Genomic DNA, 22,357 nt, shown 5'->3' with positions numbered 1-22,357 from the left:
TCTGTGAGATGGTGTTCCTGGAAGACCCCATTGCTGCAAAGGCATCTTCATGGTGACCCTTGGGGAGACTGTCAGAGGCCCCTGAGGGCAGTTCCTTGGGACCCATACCCTCCCGCTTGGACAGTCGGGACAAAACCATCCAGTTGAGCATGCAACAAGGGTCTGCTGGCCCCAAGGCCATAGTGGTGGTGTGGGTTCATGACACTGAGCCGCACATGTGCTTCTAGAACAAGCCTTGACAGCCTTGACAGCCGTGCCCTAACCCGCGTGTGGGGCTGAGATGTCTCTGCACTGGGGACAGCACTGGGCCTTGTGATGCATTTGGCTGCCTCCCTGGCTTCCACTCACACCCCACCCTTCCCACCCCAATGGGACACTAAAAATAGCAGCAGACACTTCCAAACACCGCCTGGCAGGCGAGATTGCCTCCCCTCAAGAACCTCAGATTCGGACCAAGCCTTTGAGTTCCCATCCCAGATTCACTGCTGGGTGTTGGGTGACCCTGCTATACTGTGCGCACCTGCGCTGTCTGCAGGCAGGGGCTCAGTGGGGCAGTGACCTCCTATCTACCCCTGGCTTTCTTCCATGAGAGCATGCTAGGCACTCGGTAAAATTACTCAAGCTGAAAAGCAATACAAGGGAACTGGCTTTTCTATTTCAAAAACATTAAATGTAGTTATTTGAGTTACAAAGAGATTCAGAGGGAAAGAGGGAGTGAGAGAGAAATCTTCCATCTGCTGGTTTGTTATCCAGATAGCCGCCAGTCTGAAGCCAGAAGCTGGGAGCTTCATGCTGGTCTCCCACTTGGGAGCAGGGACCCAAGAACTTGGGCCATCCACTGCTGCTTTCCTAGGTGCAATAGCAGGGAGTGGACAGGGAGTGGAATAGCCTGGAGTTGAACCAGTGCCCATAACGATGCCAGTACCACAGGCAGAGGTTTGACCTCCTATGCCATAACAGCGGTACCCGAAATCCTGTTTCTAAACACACAATATCATGCGTTACTGTCCAGCTCATGTCACAGCCTGGGATGTGCAGCAGAGGCCAGGGGCTCAACTGATAGGCCAGTGCCCACCCTGTACAGGAGCTTCAGAGCCAACATTTAAGGGGCAGAAAGCTGTTTAACAGTCCCCGCCCTCAGAATCTGAAAACACCGTAAGCCTCTGCCAGCGTGGGTGGAGGAAGAAGGCGGCCAGTGTCCATGTGCACAAAGTTGGGTCTTACGGCTTTGGAAGTTGGACATCCCACAGGGAGTCCACGAACCTGTACCAAGCCTCCAGTGGACAGCCTTCCCCGGAGGGCCTAGGGCAAATCACCTCTCAGCTCCTCTAGTTGCACAGCTGCCCGTCCTTGTCGTGTGTTCCTGCCGCCATCTTAACTGCGGCACCGAGGCACTGTGAGATGCCTCTTGCATTGGGCCTCCCTCCTAAGGACCTGCGGTCACCACCCTCCTTCGTAGCCAGGATAACCTCCCAGGCTCCAGTCCTCAGAGGGAACTGCAAAGTCCCTCTTGCCTGGTCCAGGCACTTCCACAGCTTCTAGGGCATCTTTTGAGGGGCAGGGTCCTCGTTCTGCCAACCACAACAAGCAAGACCAAGTCTGTGGAAATGCTTGGTGTCTGGGCTCACAGTTTGCCGTGCAGTCCCTGAGACCAGAGACGCAGCCCAAGCCATGGCTTCATCCAGCCGGGGTGTGGAAACCGTGGCTTTGTTCTTTCGTGGTGAACTGGGCTGCTGTGGCTTGCTTTTGTTCTTTTGTATGGCACATAGTCACTGCCATGAAATCCTCGAGCTGTTCTTTCATCTTCCTGGCAGTGCCTTCTAGAATCCTCTGTTAAGGCAGAAGCTGGTGGTGGTCACAGGCCTTGGAAACCCCAAGATCCAGCTCCTAGCCCAGCTCTGTGTCTCACTGGCCAGGTGAGCCTCAGCTGGTCGCTGGACCCCTGGGGCCCTCAGTTGTCTGCTCTGGGTAAGGAAGCAAGCGTAACCACCCTCTTCCATGGGGTTTGCAGAGGCAAATAGAATGTGCAGCAAAACTCCTAGCAGGACTGGTGTTGTGGATAGCAAGGTAAGCCATGATCTGCAGTACCACCATCCCATATAGCCCGTAAGTCCAGCTGCTCAACTTCTGATCCAGCTGCCTCCTAATGTGCCTGGGAAAGCAGCAGAGGAAGTGCTTGGGTCCTTGCACCCACATGGGAGACCTGGATGAGGCTGCTGGCATTGGCCTGGCTCAGCCCTGGCTGTTGTGGCCTTAGGGAGTGAACCAGGTGAGAGCTCTCTCTCTCCTCACACCTCTCTAATTCTGGCTTTCAAATAAATAAATCTTAAAAACAAAAAGCTCCAGGCACAATGCTTGGTGAACAGTGAGTCCCCGGAATGTATATTCATTGCTCACATTTTGTTTTCCAAGTAAAATTGCTATCTTCCAGCTTTGGCAGTCACAACTGATAAACCAATATTTGCCTTAACATCTGGCATCCCCTTTTCCTGCAAGGAAACATCAGATCTTCTCCGCTGGGCCAAGGAAGCGCAGAGCCATGGTTTAAAATAAGACAAAACAAAGCAGCGTCTTAACCAGGATGAGCTGGGAGAGGCTGTTCTTTTCCTGAGGGATTTTGTTAATCCACCTAAAGAGGGGCCTCCACGCGTGCAGGCGGCCGCATCTACAAAGGAAGGTGCTGTGCTGCTGGTGCAGTTAAACTGCTGAGAAAGTGCTCGCTTCAGCAGGAGACAGCAGTAATGCTGGGGCAGACAGGCCCACCCTCTTTCTTCTCATCACCCTGTGTTCAGCTCACAGGGAGAGGCCCGGGGCTGCATCTGTAGACACAGTTCTGACAGAGGTTACAATGCAGATTACACGGAGCCGGCCCCACCTGCGGTCAAGGCCCAGCTCTGCAGCTTGCTAGTTGTGTGGCCTTGGGCTAGTGGCTGACCTCTTTGCTTCCAATTCAGTCATCACATGTGGATAAAGTTGGCTTCTGCTTATAGGAGGACTGCTACTAGGAGGAAGTGAGGGCGCTCTGGGTACCTGGCACACAGAGAGTGTTGTGGTTCACATCTGTCACTGGCAGTTGGCTGATCCTCCTTCTTTGCACAGGAAGTGGGAGCATGACATGGGGCTGTCTCACCTTGAGAACAGTGACATGGGTGATATGGGCCATGCGCAGGCTCCTGCTCTGGGAAGCCAGTCTTAGACATAAAAGTAGCCGTGGGGCTGGCATTCCATACGGGCTCCAATTCGAGTCCTGGCTGCTCCACTTGCCATCCATCTCCCTGCTAATGGTCTGAGAAAGCAGCAGAGGATGACTCAAGTGCTTGGGACCCTGCACTCATATGGGAGACTTGATGAAGCTCCAGGTTCCCAACTTTGGATTGGCCAGCTCAGGCCATGTCGGCATCTGGGGAGTCAATCAGCAGATGGAAGATCTCTCTCTGTCTCTCCTTCTCTTTCTCTGTAATTCTACTTCTCAAATAAAAATAATATTTTAAAAGAAGAAATAAATAGGGCCCAGCACAACAGGTCAATTGGCTAATCTTCCCTTTGCAAGAGCCTGGATCCAATAATGGACACTGGTTCATATCTCGGCTGCTCTATTTCCCATCCAGCTCCCTGCTTGTGGCCTGGGAAAGCAGTTGAGGATGGCCCAAAGCCTTGGGACCCTGCACCCATGTGGGAGACCTTGAAAAGCTCCTGGCTTCTAGTTTTGGATCAACTCAGCTCTGGCCGTTGCGGCCATTTGGGGAGTGAACCAATGGATGGAAGATCTTTCTCTGCGTCTCTCCTTCTTTCTATAAAATCTACCTTTCAATAAAAATAAATCTTTAAAAGAAAGAGAGAAAAAATAGAAACAGCTGTGAAGAGCTCCTGCCCTTCAGGGCTACTTAGAGCTGCAGTGCGTGGCAACACCCAGCACTTTCCAGGCGCGTGTTGACAGGGAGGTGAAGCTATGGGAGTGTGTGATGGGGGTTGAGGTCGCTGCCGCTGGTCTCCGGCAGTGCTGGGTGCTCTCATCTGCTGCGACCTCACAGACGAGACGACCATGATGTGTGTGGCACACCTGTGCCTCACAGTCCATGGCTTGTGTGTGGATCTGAACCCACTGCCTGGATCCAGAGGCTTCAGAGCCTGCCAACCTTGAACAGTGAGGCCTGCCAAGCAAAGAAGGTTGGAATGAAATGCAGGTGGATCTGAGGTAAGCAGACAGATGCCTCTTGGGACACTGTGCCTGGGTTCAGTCCTCGATCCGCTCCCGATCCCACCTTCCTGCTGATGACACCCCGCGGGGCCACAGGTGACACTCAAGTACTTGCATCCCTGCCAATTCATACGTGAAACCCAGACAGAGTTCCTAGATCTCGACCTTGGCCTAGTCCAGCCCAGCGGTTGTGGACATTTGGGGAGTAAATGTGGATAAAGACCACTGTCTCTGTCTCTCTTTCAAGTAAGAATGAGTTCAATAATAGTTTTCCAAAGCAAAAAAGAGCTGGGACTCTTCTAGCCCAATGTTACTCAACAAACAAAAAATGAGGGGGCCAGCCCTGAGGGGTGTCAAGCAAAGCGGCCGTAGATGAGGCCACAGCAGGTATTGAAGGGCTGGTTTGGGTCCTAGCTGCTCCACTTCTGATCCAGCTCCCTGCTTAGGCATCTGGGAAAGCTGCAGAGCATGGCCCAAGTTCTTGAACTCCTCCACTCAATGTGGGAGACCCGGATGGAGTTCTAACCTCATGGCTTCTGCCTGGCCCAGACTGACTGTTGGCCCATTTGAGGAATGAACCAACTGATGGATGATCGCTTTCTCTCATGTCTCTCTATCTCTGCCCTTCAAAATAAATACATCTTTAAACACAATGAATATCACTGACGCTTTAAAAACAGTGAATGTCATTGCCTGTTCCCACTGTCTGAACTCAGTAGTGTGCTGCGTTTGTCTGCAGAGCTTTCACCGCATTCACACACACATACATGTGGAAGCCACACATGTGGAAGCCACACATGCATACATCCACGCCATCACACACAGTCACACAGACACACATTCACACACACGTGCATGCACAATCCACACCAGCATGCCTCCACACAATCACACACATACACATCCACACAAGTGCACATTCACACACACATGCATGTGTATAGTGTAAGCACACACGTGTGGGCACACATGCGCTCACCCCACATGTGTATACGCAAGCACACACATACGTGTGGACACACACAAGGATTTGTACAGCACTGGGCTCCCGCCTGCCCTTACTAGGCTGTGAGTTTCAGCAAAGCTGCACTGAGCGGGTTGGGTCCAGCAGACACTCGCAGGACAATGGGGACAACACAGCTCATCCCTGCAGACACGGGAGAGGGCTTGTGGAATGGCCGTGTGCTGCCTTGATATAACCTTAACCCTGAAGGTATGTGCCCACGAGCTGGACCCCAGGAAGCACGGGGCGAGTCCCTGGGCCAGGGACTGGGACTGCGACACCTCGCTCTGTGTGGGTCTGACATCCCAAGTAGGGAGCCAGCCTGCCTGCAGCGCCCCTGGCCATGGACTAGGGCGCAGACTCAGAAACCTGGGAGCTGAATTTCTCTTGGTGGCAAAGCAAAAAGACTTGGCAGCATCTAGCTGCATAAATTAAAACAATCAGTTGCTTTTTAAAAAAACACATTTCTGTCTTTTTACTTTTTAATTCAGATTTACACAGAAAGAGGAAGAGAGAACGAAAGAGAGAGATCTTCCATCAGCTGGTTCACTCCCCCGCTGGCTGCCACGGCTAGCACTGGAGACCAGCAAAACCCAGGAGTTGGGAGCTTTCTCCAGGTCTCCCACATGGGCAGCAGGAGCCCGAGTGCTTGCAACCTCTTCTGCTACTTTTCCTGTGCATTAGCAGGGAGGTGGATCAGAAGTGGGGCAGCCGGGACTCGAACTGGAATGAGTCTGTATGGGATGGCCGCTTCACAGCTTCACCTCAACATCAGCCTCCAAGTCAAGACCCTAAACATGCCCACCCGTGCACTGGTTCAGCGCACACCTCAGGGCGGGCGACAGAGGCCGTGCCCCCCACCTGCCCCTGCTGCTGTGAGAACCGTGTCTGCCAGAACATTCCAGAAGGAACTGTGGTGACCAGCGAGGGCCTGTCTCCAGCACCGTGGTGAGTCAGCTCAGAGCTCAGCCACCAGGGCTGCCATCTCCAAGAGCCGTTTTCTCTCTCCTAAGGCAAGGGAGGGGGCGGCTGGCTGCAGCTGCAGTTAATTTGCTTCTGATGAGTCTAACCTTTCCCCCTCGGAGGAAGTTGTTTAGCGGGAGGGGAGAATGCGGTCACAACATTGTTTTATGACTGTTTATCTTCCGAGCCCAAGCGATGCTGATTGCAAATATTTATGCGCATTTCAAAAACTCTCAGCTAATGTTTGGAATGCATCTCTTTCAAAAAGGGTGAAATCAGATTTCGAAGGGATCTAGCAATTTGGGAGGGTTTCAAGGTAGTAGAAGTGGTAACCAAGTTTCCCCTGCTGGCCCATGGGGACTAATTACATCAATGCGACAATTAAGTGAGTGAGATCAAAATACCGACTTCTCTGGGCTTCGCTGGTCTCCCAGAGGCTTGTCTCAGGTTCAGATGCTCGTTGTTAGTGCAGAAATTCAAGACCCGCATATGTGCTGTGTGAGAGGGAGGCTCTGAATGAGAAAACCTGCTTGCTGGGGATCACGTTAGCTCTGGACACAGTCTGTCCCCATCCCAAGCAGCCACCACCATGAGGTCTGTCTGCTGTCCTGCACTAAGGGAACTGTACCGTCTCTTACTCTCCCTAAAGACAGCTGCTCGCAGGCCTGAAGGGCGGCCAGGTTCTTGGGTCTCTTGGGATAAGGCCGGGGAGGGCTGGGGCATGGTGTCACCAGGGTCTCATTGATGTCAGGACCGGCTGGATTGGAGTTCAAATCCCAGCTTTTCCAGCTGCGTGTGGTCATGAAGAATGTGGTTTGAATCCTCAAACTCTGGTTCCTCCTACCATAAAATGAGGGGGAGGGGGAGGGGGAGGGGGAATGGCTCCCACTTGGCACTCTGTTGGCTGTAAGTCGGCAAGGAGTGGGGAGCGAAGCAGCAGATGAAGGATTTTCTCTCTTCCTGCTTGTCTGTAACTCTGCCTTTCATCAATCTTGGAAAAAGAAGAAAGCTGGGTTCTGGACTCATGGTGACCTCTCTGTCGTTACCTTGGGAAGGAGAGAAATCAGTACATATGCTATTAAGCTCTTGCTATCTGAGACATCAACTACCTCCAATGGTACTTGATGCCAGTACGTCCCTGACTCCTGGGGCTCTTTCAGTGCCCAGTGCTTGGCGGTCCTCACCCTCCCTCCCTTCCACCTCTACCCTCCTAGCTGCTGGCAAGGAGGAACGAGGAAGAGGAACTTGGCAGCTCTCAGGTAGTCATCCCACAGCCCAGCCGTGCACCTGCCAAGCGGAACGCAGCTCATCAACAAGGGTCCGTGTGATGGCTCCGAAGCAGCGCGTGCTGGCTTCTGACATGTGCAGCATAAATTAAATCATAGCTGACACTCTGCTGACAGCGCGTGATGACAGCAGTTGTGAATGAGTTGGCATAGGGGCCACTGCCCTACATTGCGATTGTCAGTCACGGCCACTTCTCGCTCCCCTCCCACTGACAGGGACGGCACCCGCAGCACCGAGGTTAGCACAGCTTGCAGGATCTGGGTGGGGATTGGCCCTGCATCTCTGGCTCCACCAGTGATGTCCCACCTGCGGCCCTCCTGAGCCCCTCCAGGCAGTGGAAAACTCTGACACCAGGGCATGACCTTGGTCTCCGGACCAGCTCCCAAGACCCCCTGTGATGGCAGCCGCTAGGAAGGGACAGTCCAGGGTAGAGCGAACCCCATCAAGAGAGTGATCTGCAACAGGGGTTTCTGAGCAGAAGGCCTCGGAGGGTCTGTGTAGAGGCATGGCTCGCACCTGCAGGTTTCATTCTGGTTCCTGGCCAGGCACTGTGAGCCTCCCAATCCTCTGGGACTGAGGAGCCCCGACCTCTCCAAGCTCAGGTTCAGGTGAGCGCTCAGTCTCTCTTGGCCGCCTGCTGTGGAGCTCAGCCTTCTGGTCCAGTTGAAAAGCCTCCGCCCTGCCATTGTCTGTCACTCACCCGGCTTGCCTGCAGCCCATGGTGGGAGCAGCTGTGGGGAACGGAGACCCCTGGGCTTGGGGGTCCTGCAGCTGGCCCAGTGCCTGGGACTCACGGTTAACTCCACAGATTCCCTCTGGGTGGCATGGAGGGAGCGGGCACTGCCACATGCCACAGCACCCCCGCGTCTGTTCGTGCGTGTCTGCCCCGAGCCTTCATGACGTGATGTCCCATGAAGGCTTGTGACAACTGTCGCTGTGTGTTACTGTTACATGGGCCGGGTTTCACCTGGGGCCACACAGAGTCCTGGCAGTGCCCTTGCTCGGCCCAGGGCCTGCTGCAGCCTCCACCCCCCCTCCGAGGATGGAGCAGGCAGGGCCACAAAGCTATCTCTCCTACCTGGCCCCAGTGCCCCTTTACTGGGACAGCTGGTAGGTGTGCAAAGAGCGACTGAATGGGGCAAGCATTCTAGCCCCTGCAGAGGCACAGAGTGGAGGCAGTGGAGGGCACGATGTTGGACAGCACCGGCCAGGAGCTCCCATGATGCTAAGGGTTGATTACAAAACGACGAATGCTTTTTGGCATGCTGTACTGCAGTGGCCATCTCTTCTATACCAATGGTGCCAATCAAGGTTAAGGTCAAGAGGCCTGATCATGGCAACATGATGGACAGGGCAGGGTTGTGGGGCAAAGACTTAAGTGCAGCTCTCAACCTGAAAAGCCCTGGACCTAAGCACCTCTCAGGTCCTGTGGCTCCAGGGTCTCCCAAGTCCTGCAAAATGTTAAGGAGGGAAATTTTAAGTCTCGCCTCAGTACTTGGCTTTGCAAAATGCCTGGGGAGAAAGCAGGCCTGCTGGGGTCTGGAGCTGCAGGTCCCCAAGGGTCATGCCGAAGGGGTGGGGGAGGGCAGGGAGGTGGGAGGACCCTCAGATCCAAGGCCTCTAAGGCAGGCTTGTTGAAAGCAGTAGGATTGCTTTACTGTTTTATTTTATTTACTCTCTCTCACACAGAGGAGCTCCCACTCACTGGGTCACGCCCCAGATATAAGCAGTGGCCAGGGCTGGGCTGGGCCAGACCCAGGCAGCTGGACCTGTGTCCAGTTCTCTAAGTAGGGCTGCAGAGCAGGGAGCTGGAGGTAAGCACCAGTGCAAGGAGCAGAACCCAGGCACGCTGAGGAGGGAGGCAAAGCTAAATGCCCACCCCTACCTCTCTTATTTCACAGGTGCCAGCAAATCGCTGACGCTAAGCTTCTATCCCGGTCAGTGCCCTCCCTGTGGTGCAAAGCAGGCAGGGCCTGGGAGCCAGGACCCTCGTCCCTGATCACGGTGTGTCCCAGGACCTGGCTGTTGAGAGCTTGATGCCATGGAGCCCCACAGCAGCCTTCTCTGCCTCCCGGGGGGGGGGGGGGCTGCTGTCCGCAGGCCCACCTGGGGACACTGCTCATGGATACAGGGAATCTACACAAAGCCCAGAGCCGTCTAGTGAACACACCATGCACCGAGGTTGCACTGCATTTCCTAGCAGCCACATTCTAGAAAGGAAAAACAGGAGACACCACGCTTTTGTTTATTGTAGCGGTGGTGGGGGGGGGAACCCTGACCATCCTTAGCCATTTGGGAATGTGCCTTTCAGTAGTGTACGAGTAGTCCCACTGCCGCAGCGCAGTACCTAGTGACTCAAGTTCTTGCCTTGCATGTGCTGAGATCCCATATGGAGCCAGATCTAATCCCGGCAGCCCCACTTCCCATCCAGCTCCCTGCCTGTGGCCTGGGAAAGCAGTGGAGGACGGCCCAAAGCCTTGGGACCCTGAACCTGTGTGGGAGACCCAGAAGAAGCTCCTAGCTCCTGGTTCCTTGATTTGGATTGGCTCTTGGGGAATGACTCATCGGATGGAAGATCTTCCTCTCTGTCTTTTCTCATCTCTATATATCTGATTTTGCAATAAAAATAAATAAATCTTAAAAAAAAGACAGAATAATTCCACTGCTCCATGGAAAACCCAGAGGACATTTATTAAATAGCAGTTTATTTAACCCTACATTGTTCCAAGTATCACCATTTCAACATATAATCATAAAATATTGATGGGATGGTTTGCCTTATTAAAAAAAAATTAGTCTTTTGGAATCTTCTGTGCGATGTGTGTGTGTTTCTTAAGGTAGATACCCTGTTTTCCAGGGAATATTTGCTGTCTAAATTTAGTAAAATTCACCGTTGAAAATAGCAGATTTAGCCACCCAAATGATTCCAAGCATTCTTAACAGTTTTCCCATCATACGTAAGTGCTGGGGCTCGGTGGGTTAAGTTGCCCTATGTCTGGGCACTTGCTAGAGTCCCAGCTACTCGGAGCTTCTGATTCAGCTGCTGTGGATGTGCCTGGAAGGCAACAGAAGATGGCAAGAGACCAGCGTGGCATTCCTAGCACCTGGGTTTGGCCAGCAGGTGGAAGATCTCTGTGTCCCTGTCGCTGACACTCGGCCTTTCAAATACGCAACGCTTTTTCAAAAAAGGATTCCAGTCACTCAATTCTTCATTTAATATTTCAAATTAATTAAAATTCAATAAACATATAAAAAGTCAGACATGACACGCTGCCAGCTCCCTGTCAGCCAGGAGCTCAGGAGGTGTGACAGTGGCTCCCGTGCTGGACAGTGCAGCTCAGGGGTTCCCGGAAGCCGCTGGGTGGTGGTGGTCTCTGCCTGCAGGGGAGGGAAGCAGAAGGCTCTTCGGCCCCTGGCCTTGACCCTGACCGAGACTGTCTAGGGGGCTGAGTGGCTCCTGTCCCCACCCAGGAAAAACAACCCAGGACCAGCCCACCCTGTTGGGTACAGGAGAGGATTCCTGGGCACACGGCCCCACAGGGCTGGGGGTGGGGATCTGCCCCAGGCCCTTGACCCAGGTTAATCAGCAGATTGCACTGCCAGAGGGGAAGGCGCTTCAGCCTGAAAATTAAGACTCAGCCTGGCTTATTTTATCATTGGCCATCACTCCAACTACTTCCTCCCGGAAATTGCAAAGGGAAATCATTACTCCCGAAGGGGAAGGGAGGCAGTCCACGTGAAGCCCAGATGCTGCCCTGCACAGGGGGCTGGGGGAGGGGCGCAGGGTGATGTTTACTGGGTCATTTAACCTGGTTCCTACTTTTTAAAGTTTCCTTTTCCACGATTATTTGTTGACCCTAATTGTTTCCATGCCGGTGAGATGCATCCCTGGCTTCCTCCTGCAGCCGGGCAGCAGGGTGGGGGCAGGCTCCCCTAATTGCCTGTGTTCCTGCCTTTTCCCTCGGGTCTCCAGGGCAGGCCCATTCCCACATATGCTTCCAGAACCATCTTAATAGAAGGGGCTGCAGTGCCCAGCTGACGACATATGCTGAGCTGCCTGCCGGGGTTGGCCAAGCGTGCAATATCACATTACATGAATGGGGAAGGTCAGGCCCAAACAAGCTGCTTTTACAAGCGCTGGCTTAAGGAGCTGCAGCTAAATGGGGCTCGCAGGCAGGGGGGGGTGGGTGGGTAATGGGCTCCTTGTCCAGCCCTGTTCTCTGTCTCCCTTCTGCATTGATGAGAACGCCTTCGGTCTCCCGGGACAACGCTCTGTTCAGAGGCCTTTGCAGCCACTCGGATTCCCAGAGCCAGGTAGCAGCCCGGGCTTGGAGCCGGGAAAACGCAGCCTAGGGTCTCCGGGTGCCTGAGACTGTGGCACATGTGATGAGAGCCACGCCGAGCGTGACTGGAGTGTGCCAGAGATGAGACAGTGGCCCCGTGCTTGCGCACAAATGTGCTCACGCTCCATTAACTCTCCACAGGCCCAAGGGGCAGATGGCGGCCAGGCAGACAAGGGGTGAGGGAAGCCGAAGCTTCTGTCCCCAGGTTCAGTGCCAGGGGAGAAGTGAGCGAATGGGAGCCTGCCACTCACTCGCAGCCCCCTGGCCTATTAAAACGCACCTGCACAGATTCCTCTCCAGAAAGCCCAGGGGGGCACTCAAGGCCAGCAAGGGGTGGGAGGACATACTGGATGCAAACCAAACTGGCTGGGGCCCTTTCTGCAATCCTAAGGACTGCCGAGGGGTCCAGGGAACTAGCTGATCCAATCTCACCCTGCCTCAAGGCAGACAGTGCTATTCCCGAGGCAGTTATAAAACAGAGAAGCTGGGAGTCAACTAGGAATGGGTTGTCAAAGCTTAGTTTCGGTGAAAGTATCTTTTCATTCAAAGATTGCCTTTCTCAGGGCATTCCAAATGAACATGGGTTCAAGCCCTGGCTGCTTCACTTCCCATCCACCTCCCTGTGAATATACCTGGGAAAGCTGCAGAACATTGCCCTGCTGGCAAGAGCCAATGATGCAGAGGTGCATGAGAGACCTCGGATTATGCCAAGCCAGCGTCTTAACCTTGCCCCATGTTGCCTTACCCAGAGTCCACACAGATACAGTGCTTTCAGTAAAATAGCATGTCCTTATTCAGCGAAAACACACCGCTAATTCTGTGCATCGCAAGTGTCAGGTGACAGGTGCAGAAGGCGTGTCCACCTTGGCATGAGGGCACGGAGCCAGTCCTTCTGCCCCAGGGGCCCCCTCTTCCTTGTGTGAGGCCTACCACGTCCCCAGCTCTGCACGTTGCAGCCCAGCAGTGCCTAACCCCTCGCTATGACAACTAAACAAGTCTCTGATGTCCCCACACAGCCCCTGGAGGCTAGCCTCATCCGCCCCTTGCGAAGCCCTGCTGTAGACGGGAGGGGCTGTCCAGGGCTTTCCTGTGTGTGGGGCATTGGGGGGTGTGGGTCCAGGTGTGCATGACCACACTCCTTTGATCTGAGATACGGGGAGTGGGGTGGGGAGTTGAGCTTGCTGAGCCCCCCTTGTAGATGACAGTCCATGTCACAGCACCTCTCCTTACACACACACACACACACACACACGCACTTCACTCCCCTAGCGGCTACAACAGCCAGGAGCCCGGAACTCTAGCTGGATTTCCCACGTGGGTGGCAGAGGCCCAGGGATTTGCGCCTTCTTCTGTCTCCTCAGGTGCGTTAGCGGGATTGGAAGTGCAGCAACAGAGACTCGAACCAGAAGCCCTTACAGGATGCTGGCATCACAGACAGTGGCTTAACTTGCTGCTCCACCACACCAGCCCCGCATTCAAGAATGTCTAAGGGAAAGATGTTTGCCCGTGAAATTGCTACCTAAGGGCTAAGCAATTAAATGTTTGCTGTAAAACACCAGTACCCTCCCATCCTCAACCAAGGGCATCTTAAAATGCCTGGTATCTGTGTCCCGCCCTGATAGGAGACAACTGAGTGGGTCACCTAGACGATGGGACACTTGAGCATGCAAGACAAAACACTTCCTCTCACTCCTGCATTCTGACCATCCCAAGGCCACCTCTGTCACCATAGAGAATTGTCAGCCACAGGTTTTAAAAACATGTTTTTAAGTTATACTCCTTATTTATCTAAGAGGCAGAGCAACAAAGAGGGGCAAGAGGTGAGACAGACTAGCTTCAACTAGGGCTCCTGTGTGGATTTGGGGGCCCAAGTCCTTGGGCCATCTCCCACTGCCTTTCCAGGCATTAGCAGGGAGCTGGATCAGAAATGGAGCAGCTGAGACAACCTGATGCCCACATGGGATGCCAGCATTAGAGGGGGCAGCTTCACCTGCTGTGCCACAAGGCCAACCCCTTATTTCCTTTTTCATTTGACAATAGCAAGTCATATACACTTGCATCTTGTTTGTTTCGCTTAGCAGAGGATCTCAAAGGCAGCTTTGTCCTGGTGTATCTTGTTCTGTTTTTGTGCTTTCCTGTATTTATGCTAAAGGCAGAGATGGAGTTGGATACTGTCCACCCACTGGGTTACCCTCCAGATGCCCGCAACAGCGCGGTTGGGGCAGGTCAGGTGTGAGTGACAGGGACCCAGGAAACCCAAGTCTTCAGCAAGCTGGAGTGAAAGCAGAGTGAAGGCTTGGATCCAGGCAGGCACTCTGATATACAATGTGGGTGTGCGGTTACGGTGGGCCAAATGTCCCTCCCTGCCCTCCCGCCCCGAGCACTGTTTGCAACAGGCATAGAATGTTCTGCAGGTTGCTGCGTCGTTGTAATGATGTCACCAGCTCCCAGTGAAGGAGAATTAGACTATATTTCTACAAGCCATGCGTCAGTGCCTCCCCCGCACACATCATGTCTCCCAAGTGGGAGTGGATTCGAGGGATGAATTATTCAGGGAGGAATTGCCGAGCCAAAGGATGTGTGTCTTTTTAATTAGGAAATCTATTGCCTAATTGTTCTCCACAGACGTGGCTTCCATTCACAGCCTGCAGAGACCGACAGGGGTCCAAGTTGACACGGTGCCTGATTTCAAGGTCCACAGAGCAATGAATATTCTCAGGGAGGAATGATGCTGCCAGGGGCATCTGGGAAACGTGCCAGGCTCAGCCCTGTCCTCGGCAAAGGCACACAAGGACAGGGGGTCCCCTTCTCTGCAGAGTGACTCCCCACCCTGGGAGAGTGTGGGTGGCAGAAGATGGAGGGATGGAGGTTGGAATTAAGTGGAGACAGAGGAGGAGGAGGAGGAGAACTAGCCGCCTGGGCCCTTGGAGGTTCTACTGCCAACCTGCTCAGCTTAGAGGATGGCTGTGGTCAGCCCCATCTCACAGCCGGCTCTGGCGCCTGCACCTGGGCAGAGGCTACCCTTCCCAATGTGCTGGGCAGGCGGGGCCTCCAAGACATGCCTTGAAGGATAGCTCGGGCGTCCCTGAGAGATGCCATTCCTGCCCTGGGCATTTGCATATGCCACCACACTCACCAGTGAGCTTGGCGAGGACACCTCCCATGGCAGCGCTGCTCCCTCTGCCACACGCCCATGTATTCCCCAGGCTTCTGGCTGCCATGCAGGCTGTAACCCATGAGGTCCACTTGGGTGATCCTGGTGCTGTTGCTCTGTGGAGCACACCTTAGGCTCCAGCATAGGCCAGAAGGCTCCCCACGGAGTCTCTGGAAAGGTCTTTCTCCCCTTTGAAAAGGGACCTGCAAGGAGCAGCCATCTTTTCTGCCAGTCTTGTATGGGGGCCTGCAGCTGGGACGTGGCAAGCCAAGGAGCCCAGATGACCCTGAGAAGGCTCCTGCCCAGCTGTAGCACTGTCTACAGGGTCAGCATTAACAGATGAGTAAAGCCAAACAGGGCTGGTCCTCCCCTCACCGGCTGTCAGCGAGGGCAAAAGAGGTGGAGAATGGTGCCCAGACCTGGGCCAGCGAGAGGCTGAAGAGCTCAGGATGGCCACCGCAGAGGTCATGGTCACCACACTGCCCAGAGGGGCTGACATGTGCACTCTCCACTGCTTCTGGAGGAGCACCCTGTCACCCTGCCTCCGTGTGCTTCCCGTGGGCACCCCGGTTGCAGCCAGGGACTTATCATCCCCTTGGCCGCCAGGATTGGATGGAAGAGTGGTGTGTGGAGACTCCAGCTAATCAGAGCCTTCCCTAGCATCATACACTGACGGGAGCTGGTTGTGTCTTGCAATGCTGGTCCTCGTGGAGACGGGGTGCATGGAGGAAGCTGCTCTGAGGAAGGAGTGTGAGGCCACTTGTAGGAGAAGGGAGAGGAAGAGGAGTTGGGGGGAAGTGCTGGATCCATTGGGCGCCCAAATCTGGCTTTGCCTGCCGCCAGCACCGCCCCTAGTCTCTTCTGCCATGGGTTTGCTTGGCATCCTGTGCTCAAGGCAGTGGGAGGTGGTGCTTTGCTGAGTGCAACACAAATGGTGCTGGCTAATGAGAAGAATAGGACCTCTGTGGCAAGGGTGTGGAGGTGCGGGCAGAGGCCCGGGACACTCGGGCCCCAGGCCCTCCAGCAGGGCAGCTTGCAGCCGAAGCTCTCCAGCCTGTTTCCCTTTCCACTCAGCCTCTCCTCTGTGAGAGTCAAATCTCTGTCCCTCTAGCGGGGACCCCTGCGGTGGGGGGGGCCTTGGGTAGCCCTGGATTCTCCCTTCTTAGCAAGAGGTTTCATCACATCTGCCCAGACCCTGTCCCCAAATGAGGTCATGTTTACAGCTTCCGGGATGCAGACTCCAGACCCTCGAGTGGCTCAGTTCAGTGCCTCAGTGCCCTGGGGTTTCATGTTTAGCCACCCCAGAATCAGCCCTGAACACCGCTTCTACCCCACTGTCTGCTTATCTGGTTCTCCAGTTTGGCGACTCTACCCACAGCAGCCAGCACACAGGTGCGTCTGGTTCAGCCCCTCCTGCCTCCAGACTGGGCACCAAGCAAGCCCAGGAGGCGAGGAGCAGAGGGCAGGCACAGCTGCCACCCACGCCATGGCCTGGGGGTTTCAGAGATGCTTCTCCTCTGCTAAGGAGTCACGCGTGCTGCCCGCCCGGCTCCCACCTGCGTGGCTGATGTATAAGAAACAAAAGCCCAGGAATCGGGGTCCAGTGGTCGTACCCCACCCTCGAAGTCTCTTCCTGCAGTTTCACATTCTCTGGTTTCAATTCCTTGCAGCTAACCATGGCCCCAAAATATTGAATGGAAAATTCCAGAAATATTCATGAGTTTTAGCTTTACAGTATACGGTTGCAATTGTTCTATTTCCTTGCGCGTGATTGCTGTCAGTCTTCCACGGCGTCTAGTTAACAAACTGAACTGTGTCGTAGGGAGACTTGAGAGTCTCCCTACTCGTATCCCAGCTGCGAGTCTCAGGGGTCAGAAATTGACCAGAGCAATTGCCCAGAGCTCTGCTCCCTACAATTGTACTCAGGCTGAGGCTGATCACAAAAGTTAAGGGAGAGAGAATGAGGACTCTGGGTGCCCCAAATGCTGGGCTGAGACGTCACCCCACACTCTTTGGCTTCCAGCAGGCACCTGGGGCCTCAGGCTAGATGACTGCAAACCTCAAGGTCAGGGCCTTCTGGTGCCAGGACCTGCACCCCACTGCGCAAGCTTCCACCCCCAGAAGTACCGGTGCTTTTCAGCCACAGGCCAGCTCCAATGGGGGATGGAGAGCTGGGTGGGGCTGGGATGGCTGAGTCCAGCAAAGCTGACTCAGGCTCTGAGAGGGTCTCACACTCGGCCTCCCTCCCCCACGTCTTGGGCCTGTTCCCTTGCTGTTCCCACCCCACGCTCAGTCTCATCCTTCTCCATGGCCCTCCGCCTGAGGAGTTGGGGTGCAGCATTCCCACCAGGGCATGGGCAATGCAGAGCGTCCCAGAGAGCAGCTCTGACAGGTGTCTGTTGGCTCTTTCAATCACTGCGTTTTTCTCTAGTTGATTTGCTGGGCTTCCCAGCACTCAGGCAGTGTGGGGGACGCTTTGCTGCTGCACGGATGAGGAAGTTGAGTAACTTGTCCACAGTCTGTAGCCTGCGCTACCCGGGAATGTTGAAACCACGCTGCCCCCGGCATTACTTTAAAAAGAAAACAGCTGATGATTTTTCTTTTTTGATTACAGAGTAAAATCTGTTCATTATAGAAAATTAGTGAAAAAAAATCACATTGGGAGAAAATAATCAACCCAGAATATTTTGGTTACAGTTATTTCCTGTCTGTCTGTCTGTCTGCTTTTTCCAAGGAATTGAATTTAAGCCGTGATTGATTTTAAATGACTTCCAAGTCTCTGGGTCCCTCTTTTTGGAGATTTAAATTGGTTCCAATTTTTTCGTTGTTACAGTGTCTGGCAAACAGTCTTAACAAATTTTTTTTTGCTAATTTGTTCTCTCTCTTTTATTTTATTTTATTATTATTTTTAATTCGAAAGACAAAGAGACAGGGGTCGGGGGTGGGAAAGGAGAGCTTCTAGTCCCTCACTGGAAGATGCCCCCAGATGTCTGCAATAACCTGGATGGGGCAGGACGGGGCCCAGAGCTGGGAACGCAATCTCGCACATAGGTGACAGGGACCACAGGACTCGTGCTGTGGCTGCTGGCTTCCAGGGGGTGCTAACAGGAAGCCGGATGGCAGCTGGAGCAAGCCAGTCTCTAACCAAGCATTCCACTGGGATGTGGCTGTTTGAGTTGGGCATCACTGCGCCTCAAGCCCACCCCAGACACTGTTGAACAGCTACCTTTCCCCACTCTTACTGTGAGTCCCAACACGCCAAGGCCTCATGCAGGGCTGAGAGGCCTGGCCCTCTCTCCTCTTTGCTCCGGGCTGGCTCTGTTTCTGCTTTTGGGTCCTTGCTGTTTGTGTTGGCTCTTTCAATTACTGTGTTTTTCTCTATTTGATTTATTGGGCATTTGGGATTTCTTTCTTTTTCTTTTCTTGTTATTTGTTCTTCTTTAAATGAGAGACCAGGAGACACAGAAACAAATGTTTCTGTCTTCAGATGTTCACAACAGCCAGGATTGGATCCAGGTTAAAGCCGGGAGCCCCGACTCCAACTCAGGCTGCTCATGTGGGCGGCAGGGACCCCGCACTGGAGCCGTCCTCGGCTGCCTCACAGGTGCCCAGCAGCAGGAAGCCGGTTCTGAACCAGCCCTCTGAGACGGGAGGCAGGTGTCCCGGGCAGCGTCTTCTCAGCTCTGCTCTCTGCCCATCTTTCCCGTTCTTTAAGGCTCAGACTTTGTTCCTGCCCCACTGCTTTGGCATTTTCTTGTCCTCACTTCCCCTTTCCTTGATATCGTGTCCATTTGAAAAGCACTGCTGGCCATCAGCCCCTCCTGCATTGCAGAACAGCGCGCAGGTGTTGTAGCGTGAGCTCCATGGCTGCTCAGGGGTGAGGGCAGCTGTCCACTGTGCTGCTCCTGGTACCGGACTCTCACCTCTACCCCATACCCCAGAGGAGCCTCGGAGGCCACCTGGGAAGAGGAGGCCTCCCCCAAGCACCCAGGAGATAGATGCCTCCTGAAAAACTCTGAAGCACCTGGAACCTCGCCGTTCTCCCCAGCCCTAAGGTCGAGGTTGCAAAAAGCAAATGACAAAACAGTGTGGAACACCGGGACAAAGCCCTCCAGAGTGGCAGATACTCATAGGGGACATCTTGGAAGACCCTCCGAGAGTCCCCTTGCTGAGATGAGCAGAGCTGGGCAGCACCAAAGAAGTCAGCAGAAGTGGGGGACCAGAAGCAAAAGGGGCAGCCCTTGCTAACAGCCCACTGGGCACCAGGCTTGGGTTATCCCAGCTGACCATGAACGCGTGGCAAAGCAGACAGACTCACTCTCCTGGGAGATGGTATTTACAGCTTGTTTCATACTTGCTGGGCACCTGGCTCAGTTCTAAACCCTTGGCGGGAGACAGGCGGTGTGCCTGCCCTCCCAGGCTTATGAAGAATGGATGTCCCGAGTGGTCACCTGTCGCCTAACTGCTGCCACCTCCCCCCCGCCTCTGTTCTGTGAAACCACCCAAGATGCGCACCTGCATTCGCTCAGAAAGCAGCGTGTTAAGATCCCCAGAGATCTTTAGAGCTCAAAGATGCAGGCCAGGGGAGGCCAGGGTGTCCTAACCCCTCACTGCCCCTCCTGCTGCCATCTTGAGGCAGGCTGGATGCGTCAGCTTGGTTGGCTGTTGGGGCCTGGCTGCTGTCTGTTCGCGTTCATAATGTGTCTCCAGGCTTCAAAAAGGCAGGGGGTGGCCTTCTTGCCGCTGCTACAGACATACAGTGATGGGAAAGTCGCCGCAACCGCGAGACTGTCACCCACGCCCAGTGTCTCTGGGCCACACAGACAGTGTCACCCCCTCCCCTTCCCTGCCTCACCCCAGAGCCAGCCCAGCCCCCCTTTCCCTAACTCTTGTCTGCTCAGGACAAAACAGAATAATAATCCTAATAATGGCAAATAAGGAAACGCTTGCTTTTTTTTTTCCGGAGCTCTCCCTTGGGCTCAGCTCAGCTCACAGATCAGTGCCTCTGGGCAGCCTGCTGGCAACCCTGGGTGCACTTCCATGATGAAGGAGTCAGGGGGCCCGCGGACACGTGTAAGAGGGGCTGGGTCATCCCAGGACTCCCACTGTCACCTCCCACGTTAGCTCTTCATCTCACCCAGCAGCCTCCGCATGCCCCCTCATCATGCGTTATCATGGCTGTGGCCCTGCCAGGACAGGACATTCCCGCTGCTCATGCATGTGGGTGGAGATGCTTGCAGAATGGGGTGGCAACCCCACCGAGCAGTAGCCACGCACAGTTTAGCCAAACAGGAAACAGAGAGGTAGACGGGGGTGGGGGGGGGGAAGGAGGGGGCAGGAGGCCGATGTGGTGGCTGCAGCCGGCTTTGGGCTTGGGCCGTTCTTGGCCCCTTAGTAACTGAAGGAATTCCAAGGGCTGGGCAGAGCAGGTGAGTGGGAGCTGGGCTGGACGGAGGGCCTCCAGCCCCTGGAGCCTGCATGGGGTGAAAGGCTCAAATTCATTTCTACCAAGGCCCCCCAGGGCTGGAACCCAGAAACTCAGGGTAGCCTGGATTTCCTGAAGCTCCCAGGTGAATGGTGGGCCCTGGGACCCCAAATTCCAAATCCTGGTGGTGGGCAAAACGACCTGGGCCCTGAGGCTAACTCTGTGTCCTCCCCACCCCCACCCCCCGCCCACATCAAAACCTACTGAAGACAGGAGCCTGGGTCTCGTTTAAGCATCCTGAGAGGTGCTGGGATGAGGAAACATCCCCCCACCCCGCTGGCACCCAGGTTTCTGCCCTCCACCCCGCTCCCCTCCCCTGGTTTGGCACTGACAGCCCCAGCCAGGGGCCTGCCTCCAGCCTCACTGGGGAGGCAGCTCGAGGATCTGTCTGCGTGACAGGCGTGTGCCTCCTATGCACCTATTTTTAGAAACAGATTTTATGTCTGGGGGTGGGGGCACCGGGACCTGTGGGGAGTGCATTTAGTCCCCAAGCCCCCCATCTCTAGTGTCCCCGTGCTGTGGGGCTGGGGACTCCGTGCCAGGACCTGGCTTTGGCTGCTGTCGACTCCACTCCCTGCCAAGTCAGGTGGTGCCTCCCGCTGAGCTGCCAGCTGTCGGTCTCCAGGGCTGCTTGCTATCCAGATGAGGAAACTGGGGCTCAGAAGGCTGTCTTCCCAGTCAGAATTCCCTTCCCCAGCTGGGCATCCCTGCCGGTTCCCAGCGACAGTGGATTCCCCTAGTGTGCAAAATGTGTGCAGGAGCGCCAGTCCCCTAGACCGTCCCCTCACCCAGGGGCTTCCACTGCCACCTTAGAGGTCCCCAGAAGGCAGTCGGAGGTCTTCCAAGCCACCCCCACGGCGCTTCCCCACTCCACCCTCACCCCAATCCTCTGGCTGTGAAAGCCTTTTGGTTGCAGGAAAACACCGCCCCCTACTGGCCCTCAGGCACAGGCGCATGCAAACCAGCCTAGGCCCAAGGCCGACTGCTTCCAGTTCAACCAAAGGTTCAGCAAAGGGGTCTGGCACAGTAGCCTAGTGACTATAAAGTCTCGCGCTGCATGCGCTGGGATCTCATATGGGCGCCAGTTCTAATTCTGGCAGCCCCGTTTCCCATCCAGCTCCCTGCCTGTGGCCTGGGAAAGCAGTTGAGGATGGCCCAAAGCCTTGGGACCTTGCACCCGCGTGCGAGACCTTGAAGAAGCTCCTGGCTCCTGGCTTCGGATTGGCTCAGCTCCGGCCATTGCTGCTGCTTGGAGAGTGATTTCCTTCTCTGTGTGTATCTGACTTTGCAATAAAAATAAAGTAAATCTTAAAAAAAAAAAAAAAAGTTCAGTAAAGAAGACTAGAGAAAGAGGGCTTGGGGCCAGCAGGGGGATTTTATCATGCCACGTCATGTCACAGGATTTGGCCATCTCCATGGGGCCGCAGCAGCCTCAGCTGCCAGTTGCACAAGCCAGGATGTTGTTGAGTACAGACTGTTCTGTCTGTAGGGTTGGCTGGGTAGCTAAGGCACAGGCTCTGTGCAGGCAGGCCAGGCAGGAGGACCCCGGCCCTCAGCCCCAGTCCCAGTCCCAGCGGGCCCTGGACCAGAAGGAGAGCTGGGGTTGGGGTACAACTGTTTGGCTTCTGTAACCCTCTGCCTAACCTCCAGAGCCCCCTCCGCTGTGTCTTGCTCCACACAGAGGAGCCCCACAGGGAAGGAGCCCCACGGCAAAAGAACTGGCCAGGGAAGTGGTGCCGCCTTCCAGGTGCCAGGTGAGTATGGAACCAAGGCAGGCCTGGCCGACAGCGGGGCTCTGCCCGTCTGGGTAGGACCCGGGTGGGCAAAGCTACTGGTGCCCAGGGATGGAGCAGCCCACAGTTCCTATCCCTCTCTGAGCTGGGCCCTGAAGGCCACCGGGCAGGGGGCGAGGATCTCCTGGCTC

Source organism: Ochotona princeps, chromosome 22 (assembly GCF_030435755.1).
Source record: "Ochotona princeps isolate mOchPri1 chromosome 22, mOchPri1.hap1, whole genome shotgun sequence".
Classification (NCBI taxonomy): domain Eukaryota; kingdom Metazoa; phylum Chordata; class Mammalia; order Lagomorpha; family Ochotonidae; genus Ochotona; species Ochotona princeps.
Note: the sequence above shows the minus strand (reverse complement) of the source record.